Source organism: Temnothorax longispinosus, chromosome 4 (assembly GCF_030848805.1).
Source record: "Temnothorax longispinosus isolate EJ_2023e chromosome 4, Tlon_JGU_v1, whole genome shotgun sequence".
NCBI lineage: Eukaryota > Metazoa > Arthropoda > Insecta > Hymenoptera > Formicidae > Temnothorax > Temnothorax longispinosus.
Window position 1 is genome coordinate 8,703,336 of NC_092361.1, and position 8,707 is coordinate 8,712,042.

The 8,707-nt window shown below is 39.2% G+C and overlaps 1 long non-coding RNA gene across 1 annotated transcript; it reads left to right on the forward strand.

Annotated features, from left to right (window-relative positions):
- The first annotated feature begins 246 nt into the window (after window positions 1-246).
- On the forward strand, window positions 247-1,210 carry LOC139811201 (uncharacterized). Its single transcript, XR_011731575.1, has 2 exons — window positions 247-537; window positions 660-1,210. It is a non-coding gene; the product is annotated as an uncharacterized lncRNA (long non-coding RNA).
- Window positions 1,211-8,707: the final 7,497 nt, after the last annotated feature.

Here is an 8,707-nt window from a genome sequence, read left to right on the forward strand (position 1 = left end):
ATATATATATATATATATATATATATATATATATATATATATATATAGAAATTACATATCATATAATAACTCAATTATAACTTGCCTTTTAAATTATACTTTTTTAATTAGCGCGGACCACATACACACACACACACACACACACACTGTTATGCCATAACTTTTCTTTTTCTTTTCTTTATTGTATTTCATGGAATATTATATTGTTTAATAAAGGACACGAATATCTTCGTGGTTGATTACATAAATCTGTTTTTTTCATTTTTACAGATATATTTTTTAGTTTTTAACATCTCAGTTATGTAATTTCACTTTTTTAAAAGTCTATTATACTATTGCATGAAAAAATGTTTTATACTAATTATTGCATTATTTCTTATTAATAGAAAACTCTTACAATAAACACGAAAACATGCATGTACGGAACATTGATGTGACGAAGTTACCAAAATTGGTTTTACGTAAAATTAATCGACAGCTGAAGACAAATGGACGGCAAGCATTACAAAAGCTGAAGACTTGAAACTCAAATACGAGGTAATCTTATCACCATTTAGTAGTACACAGTACTGCTGTAAATTGTAAAATTAAAGTTATTTCTTTTCGCACAGAAACATATAAGCAATATTAAAAATTTTATTTTCGTTTTCTCTTCACAGATGAAGCGATATATGAGGTGCCAGGTGACGATTATAGATATTGGTATTCGGATGACAGTAATGCCTGTGAAAAACTTCCATTCCACATTGTAAATTGGGATCTTCAAAACAGTCAGAATGTATCAACAGAGAAGTCTACCGAAGATATCTGCACGCTGTGTACTACAAATGCGCGAACACATATTTTTGTACCCTGTGATCATCTCGCCTGTTGCATTGAATGTATCGAACGTTTGGAACATAAATGATGTCCGATATGCAATACTACTTATGAAACTTGTCTTATAGTTAGAAAACCGTAAGAAGCTGTCTGCTTCTGAAATGTCTTAGCATACACAAATTTCAGATATTTTAAATCTAGTGAAATTACGTAGCACGCATTATTAAGTTTTTCTTAAATCACTTTCTTCATTATTACTAGTACATAGTTCTTGTAAAGAGAAAGTCGAATATCCGAAAACGTCAAGTATTTTTCAATCTCACAAATTCAGTCTGTATTTATAATTAAATTTAGTCTTTGTACATATAAATAAAAACTAATTTCCTAAATATTAGTGGTATTACTTTTTGAAAAAAACCAAAGTTTTTATATTCTTGATTCAATATATATTAAAGTGTAGAATCAGTTTGTAACGATGCACCCCGTGCGCTAAGCATCGTTCCCGGCAAACGACCGCCGGATGCCGCCCGACCGACGACCAGTCGGGCGAAGACCAGGGCGCGGTGCGCCCACATTTTAAACGCCTTTCAAAACGCACCGTGTGCGCGGGCCAAGCGCGGCACCGGTGCCTCCCGACGAGCGACGACGGGAGCCGAGCCGCCCCGAAGACGAGCGCGGCGCCGCGCCTCCCCACCACAGCGCGACGATCGGCGCTCCTAGCAAACCCGCCGCGCCGGGCGGGTATATAAACCGCCGTTCCGAGAAAAAGAGACACTTCGTCTAGAAATCCGCTTCCAAGACGAAACCTATTCCCGACTCCTAGGGAACACGCCAAACGAGGTCCGGTGCTCCGAGCCTCGACTGAGAGCTCTCAGGTGTTCTCGCCCTCCTTCAACTTAAACCCCGAAGGCACGGTTACGCGGGGTCGAGCGCGCTCGGCCTCGCAACGAGGGCTCTCGCTGCCGCCGCCCCCGGGGCTCCGGAAATCTTACGTCCCACGTGACGCGTCCCCGCACGCATATTACCGCGGCATCCGCGAGCGTACAGAGACGATGTAATATACCTCGTTATTAAATACCGCGTCGTTATCGAGTGCACATGCACTACCTGTAATATACCGCGTCCGCCCATGTACTGTAATACGTCTACGTAATATACCTCGCTATTAAATACCGCGTCGTTATCGAGTGCACATGCACTACCTGTAATATACCGCGTCCGCCTATGGACTGTAATACGTCTACGTAATCTACCGCGTTCGTTATTAAATACCGCGTCGTTGCCGAGTGCACATGCACTACCTGTAATATACCGCGTCCGCCTATGTACTGTAATACGTCAATGTAATATACCGAGCCCGTCGAGTAACGATACCGCGTTCGTTAGCAAGTGCACCCGCAGCTACTTCTTCGTTGTAAATACCGCGTTCTGTCCGTCCCTGCGCTATAGCAAGTACTACCAAGTCCGTCGCATCGCGTGCGACCGCGTTCGTTATCGAGTGCACCCGCACTGCCCCTGCGTTGTATATATCGCGTTCCACCCGTCCCTGCGCTATATAAAATACCACGTCGTGTATATATTAAACTGTGAATAAACTACTGCATGTCTCACTGAATTGATTATTGTCTCTGGGCCTGTCATCGGACTCCTGATCCCGCACGCCAGTCCGCGTTCGATAAAGTCAGGCCGTTACAAGTTTATACAATAGAAGATATAAGTTTCCAAATTTTTTATACGTATCTTCAATTTTTTGAGACATGCAGATAGGAAACTTGTAAAATACATGGCCCTACTTCTTCTGCAATAACTTGAAAAAAATTATACTCTTAAATAGTGCGAAGCAGGTCAAACACAAAAGCTTACTTATGCCATAACTTTTCTTTTTCTTCTCTTTAATATATTTTATAGAATATTAAAATTGTTTAATAAAGAACACACGCAAATACCTTTGTATGGTCGACTACATAATTTTATTTTTTTATTTTTATAGATATTTCTATTTTTTAATTTTTTTACAACTTAATTTTCAAATTCCATTTTTCTTTTAAATTTATTATGCTATTGCATTAGACAAAATTTTGTATACTAATTTTTGCATTATTTCTTACTTATAGAAAACTCTTACAATGAACACGGAAACATACCTGAGCGGAGTATTGATATGACGAAGTTTCCAAAATTGGTTTTACCTAGAATTGATCAACAGCTGCAGACAAATGGACGGCAAGCATTACAAAAGCTGGATAATTCAAATTGTCAAGTTTAATAAAAACCCTCTTGTATTTTTGTACTCCGTGGTCATTTTGCTGTTGCGTTTAATGCATCGAACGTTTGGAACGTTATCGATGTCCGGTATGCGATATTATATTTGTGAAAAGTATTTTAGAGTTAGAAAACCCGTAAGAAGCTGTCTGCTTCTGAAATGACTTAGCATAAGAAAGCATTTTTTATATTGGTATTGTTTTTATTGTGACATTCATATTTTTGCAATTATACTTATATATTTCAGTTTCGTCTTTATTATAAGCACAGTTATGTACTATGGCGGTGTCCACATGAGTTTAAACTAGTTTTTTTATATGTAATTGTCCTTATCAAATAGTCTACAAAGAGACGAGAACTAACGACGTTATAAATGTAAATTCGTTGTCAGTGCGACAGAAATGCAGATCTTTTGTTTAAAATTATTTTTATTTTCCTGTAAGTTAGTTCAGAGCGGAAGACATTTTTTTCATCTTTTTTTATTTTATTTTTATAACGATTAAGTACCTTTCAAAATGTAAATGAAGGTTCTAGTTCCTAAAGTTGTTTATGCGTAATATATGCAGCTCATTGTAATTAAATACATAGATTTTACCTTTTGTGCAAGAGATACATGACCAAAGATAATTTGATAGTCTTCCTATGTATAGATACAGAAGTATATGTATAAATGTATAATGCGCTGCCATGTGATATTATTTTTCTAACGTTTCGCCGTATACATTATACAACACGATAAGTACATTTTATAAAAATGTTCAATAAAGATATAAATTGTAAAGAAACAAAAAAAACATGTTTTAATAAGAAACCATTACCATGATTTTACAATTATCATAGACTACGTTTATACAGCGATTTACAATCCAGTTTAGTATCTATCATATATCATCCGATCGATAAAATTTTTTGATTACAATGATTATTTGAATAACAGTCCATTTTGATATTCTAAACATTTGAATCAATCTCTTTTAATGTATATACACTAGAAATTGTAGTTTAACTATCAAGAAACAGAGGTTCATATATAAATGATCATTATGATTAAAAGAATACAATTTTGTGTAAATAAACTTTTAATTTATTTACGTCATTTATTGTATATTTAATACATAATGTTGCTCTTTGTAGATTCTTGTTTTGACTGCTTGTGATGGACAATAAATGGCATTGTACAAACACGCTTTGAGAGTAAAGGATCAATTTCCCAAAAAGTCAGTAAGATAAAAGATGATCGTTGATGTTTTCATAACATTTCACAGGATTCTAATAGCGGAGAAAATTATAATCAACTCTCGCTTAAAAGAATCTCGTGTTTTGTTAATGAATTCTTTTTTAGTGCTCGATAACAGGCCTGCTGTGCAAATTGCTATAGATGCGTAGGATATGCGGCTCTCAGTTCTCATATCTGAAATAGGCGTTTAAAAATGTTAATAAATAGTATTATATATTATAAATTCGTATACAGAAAAACTCTTTAGTAGAAATGTCAAATCTCATAAGTATACATATTACAGTATATACGTACGAATAGTTTATTAATTAGCAACTTACCTGAAGGACACGGAAACAGCAATTTGCATTGTAAATAAACTTCTTCCATCTCAGCACTGATGAAGATGCTGCACAAAACACCGTGATATGCTATCTATAACATAAATATAGAATCTGATTCATCACTGAAAATAAGGGTAATTATGCAGTATAGGAGAGGCACCTCCGATGACCTTGACCTTGACATATGTTGTCAAGGTCACCCTCCTGAGTGACCTTCAGAAGGTTTTAGCCGTCGCTCGCTATTCGTTAAAAAGTTATTAACAAAAAAAGTTTGGAAAATATAGCAGCTATTTTGAGTATTGGAAGGCATAAATAACTAATATATACGTGTGTGTGCCCCGTTTTAAAGAAAATCACAACTTCTATAAAGCAGGACATACACACATGTGTGTGTGCCCTGCTTTAAAGAAAATCAGAACTTCTATAACTTTATATGCTTTACCAAAACACAACATTTAAACCAGTAAATTGTTGATAAATTGAAGTCTTTTTGTTAAAGCAGAGAATACTTTATTTTGCGAAAAAGTCGCTGCTTTACCAAAACACAACATTTAAAGCAGTAAATTGTTGATAAATTGAAGTCTTTTTGTTAAAGCAGAGAATACTTTATTTTGCGAAAAAGTCGCTGCTTTACCAAAACACAACATTTAAAGCAGTAAATCGTTGATCACTAACCTACATAGGTTAGTTGACGCGCTTTAAAAGTATTTAAGTGTTTAAAGCTCGTCAACTAACCTATATATGCACTTATATATACTATATTTTCCAAACTTTTTTTGTTAATAACTTTTTAACGAATAGCGAGCGATGGCTAAAACCTTCTAAAGGTCACTCGGGGTCATGACCTTGACAACATATATCAAGGTCATTAAAATCGGTGAGGTCGCCAAACTTTTTTTTGTTAATAACTTTTTAATAAAAAACGAGCGACGGTTAAAACCTTCTGAAGGTCACTCAGGAGGATGACCTTGACAACATATGTCAAGGTCAAGGTCATCGGAGGTGCCTCCCCTATACTGCATAATTATCAAAATAAGGAATCTAATACTTCTTCGAATATTGCTAGAAATGTTATTGAACTGCATTCTTGTATTTTTACGAAATATAAAAATACACAATACTTACTGACATTGCATTCGAAATAAAGCTCAAAAAAGCATGTTTCTGAAATAAAAATAAATTATTACGCTGACACATTACGAGAGGTTAGTAAATCTGTCAAAACGGTGGTATGCAAGGCAAACTTATACGGAACGATATAATGTAATTATTAATAATTACATTATATTATTATCCAGTTTTGCCTTACACTTCATTGCCGTTTCTCAGATGTATCCAGTCATAACGTATGAATATTTAAGATACGCTTGATCTAACTGTGCGCGATTAAACGGTGCGCGATTGTACGTTGCGCGATTGTACGGTGCGCTATTGTACGGTGCGCGATTGTACTGTGCGCGATTAAACGGTGCGCGATTGTACGGTGCGCGATTGTACGGTGCGCGACTGTACGGTGCGCAATTGTACATACGGTGCGCGATTGAACGATGCGCGATTGTACGGTGCGCAATTGTACATACGGTGCGCGATTGAACGGTGCGCGATTGTACGGTGCGCGATTGTACGGTGCGCGATTGTACGGTGCGCAATTGTACGGTGCGCGATTGTACGGTGCGCGATTGTACGGTGCGCAAAAATCGTGTCCAATGCAACATACGTTTATTTATTTAAATAAGTTAATAATATGTGTTGTGTCTAAAAGCAACGGTGTCCAATTGAATTGTGCGCCATTAAAATGTGTCCAAACGAACTGTGCGCAATTGAAACGTGTCTAATCGAACGGTGCGCGACGTTATGTGTCCAATAGCACTGTGTGCAATTGCAACGTGCGCAATTGTACTGTGCGCCAGTGAAGGCTTCTCTTAGTCAAATGTCGGAAGAAATAATTATAAGCGTATCGTAAGGCAATCGGAAGCCTGTAATCGGTGATCGTAAGAGATGGCATTTGGCCAATCGCTTATGTGATTGCCGATTACAGACTTCCGATCGCTTTATGACACGTTTATGTCAGTCGACGACTTTTTCCGATTCTTTTCCGACATCTGACTAACGACTAACAACTCATTGTAGACTGGCCTTTACGGAGCTGCGGAATAAGTTACCGTACGGCATAGCCTCGGCACTGGGATTCTTTCAAAGACAAATGGAGCAGATCTTTGCAGGAATGCCGGGCATAAATGTATTCCTCGACGACATAATTATTACCGGCAAAACGCTGGAAGAAACCGTACAGAGAACGAGCCAAGTCCTTGATAATTGAGCGAATGCGGGTTGAAATTAAAAAAAAAATGTAAATTATTAGTCCGTAAAATTCAATATTTGGGCGTGGAAATAGACGAACACGGGGTACACGCACCGGAAGAACGAGTAGACGCAATAGATAAAGCACCAACAACAAAAAGGAAATTGCAAGCTTTTCTGGGAATGTTAAATTACTACGCAAAATTTATCAAGGATCGGGCCACGAAACTGTATCCATTGTACGATAATTTAAAAAAGGATAAATTTCACTGGACGGACACATGTCAAAAAGCCTTTGATACAGCCAAACGGGAACTAAAATCAACCGAGGTACTTATAAATTACAACCCGAATAAAAAAATAAGTTTAACGTGCGACGCATCAGACTACGGCGTTTCGGCGATACTTGCACATGTGACTCCAGAAGGTGAACGGCCGATAGCATATGCATCGAAAACATTATCGATGAACGAGCGCAACTACGCACCAATCGACAAGGAGGCTCGCGCGATTGTGTTCGGCGTAACAAAATTTTACGACTATTTGTACGGGCAAAAGTTTAAAAACGGACCACCAATTACTGATACGAATCTTCAGCCCAAAAAAATCTTCGGCCCTGTGCCAGACTAGAGTCAAGCTCAACAGGGTCTTTTTTCCCCGCTAATTTTTCCAAGCCCGTTCCCTTGGCAGTGGTTTCGCTAGGATAGTAGATAGGGACAGAATATGTCTTTTGTTTAACGTGCGGCACCTGCTCGTAGAGCCTCATCCACACGGCCCCCATGGGCGCGGTATTGGGATACGCCCAATCAGCGCGTACCGACCGAGGTCGATACTACCAGTGCGCCACAGGATTGCAGGATCCCGCGGCAACCTACTGGTCGGGGCGAGCTACTATTCACGCTCTACCAGCTAAGCAGGCCGGCACCCGAGCTGTTGGGACACAAGCTCACCCGTCGGACACCCAAATTCGTGAACTCGGGTATCCTAGCCACTATTTGGCTTAACCACTGCCACCACGATGGTCCTACCCGCGACCGGCGGGAGCAAGCTCCCTAGGCGACCGGTCTCCGTGGTACCAGTCTAGATCACTGGTCGGATCTTCGCAGCCGAAGCCACTCCCAGTTGGGTCTCCTGCAGACCCGGCCCTGGTAAGCCGTATTCACACGTCTCACGCATTTCCACTCATTCTTCGCTGAAACACACATGCCGCAAACCTGCTCAGACTCTCGTATCTTTCCTTTCGCTCCAGTACCTCGCTCACATCCACTCTACCATCCTCACTCACCCTGACTCCCCATTCGTCCAAGCTCCTGATGTCCTCATACATTTCACACTCAATCATCACATGCTTCCAATCCTCGCACTCAGCACCACACGCACAACTTTCAGTCTCAGACAATCCCCTTTTATGCAAGAACTCATTCAAACTGCCGTGACCCGTCAAGATATAGCCGAGCCATAGGCTCGGCTCAAATCCCAGACAAACCTCGGCAAACCTCACGTCCCGTATGAAGCCATGTGTCACTCGTCCCTTCGCACTGTTATCCCATTCATTCTGCCATCTTTCATACAACCTAGCATTCAACAGTTCCAAGCTCTCATCCACGTCTCTCGTTCTTACATCCTCTTCACTCATAATACCTTTTTCACCCAATCTCCAGCCATTCTTAATTCTTACAGTCATATCTCTTTTCACGCACTTCAGGTCCCACGGAAGACCACCCATCAATACCTGCATGGCCTCCGTGGAGACCGTTCTACAGAC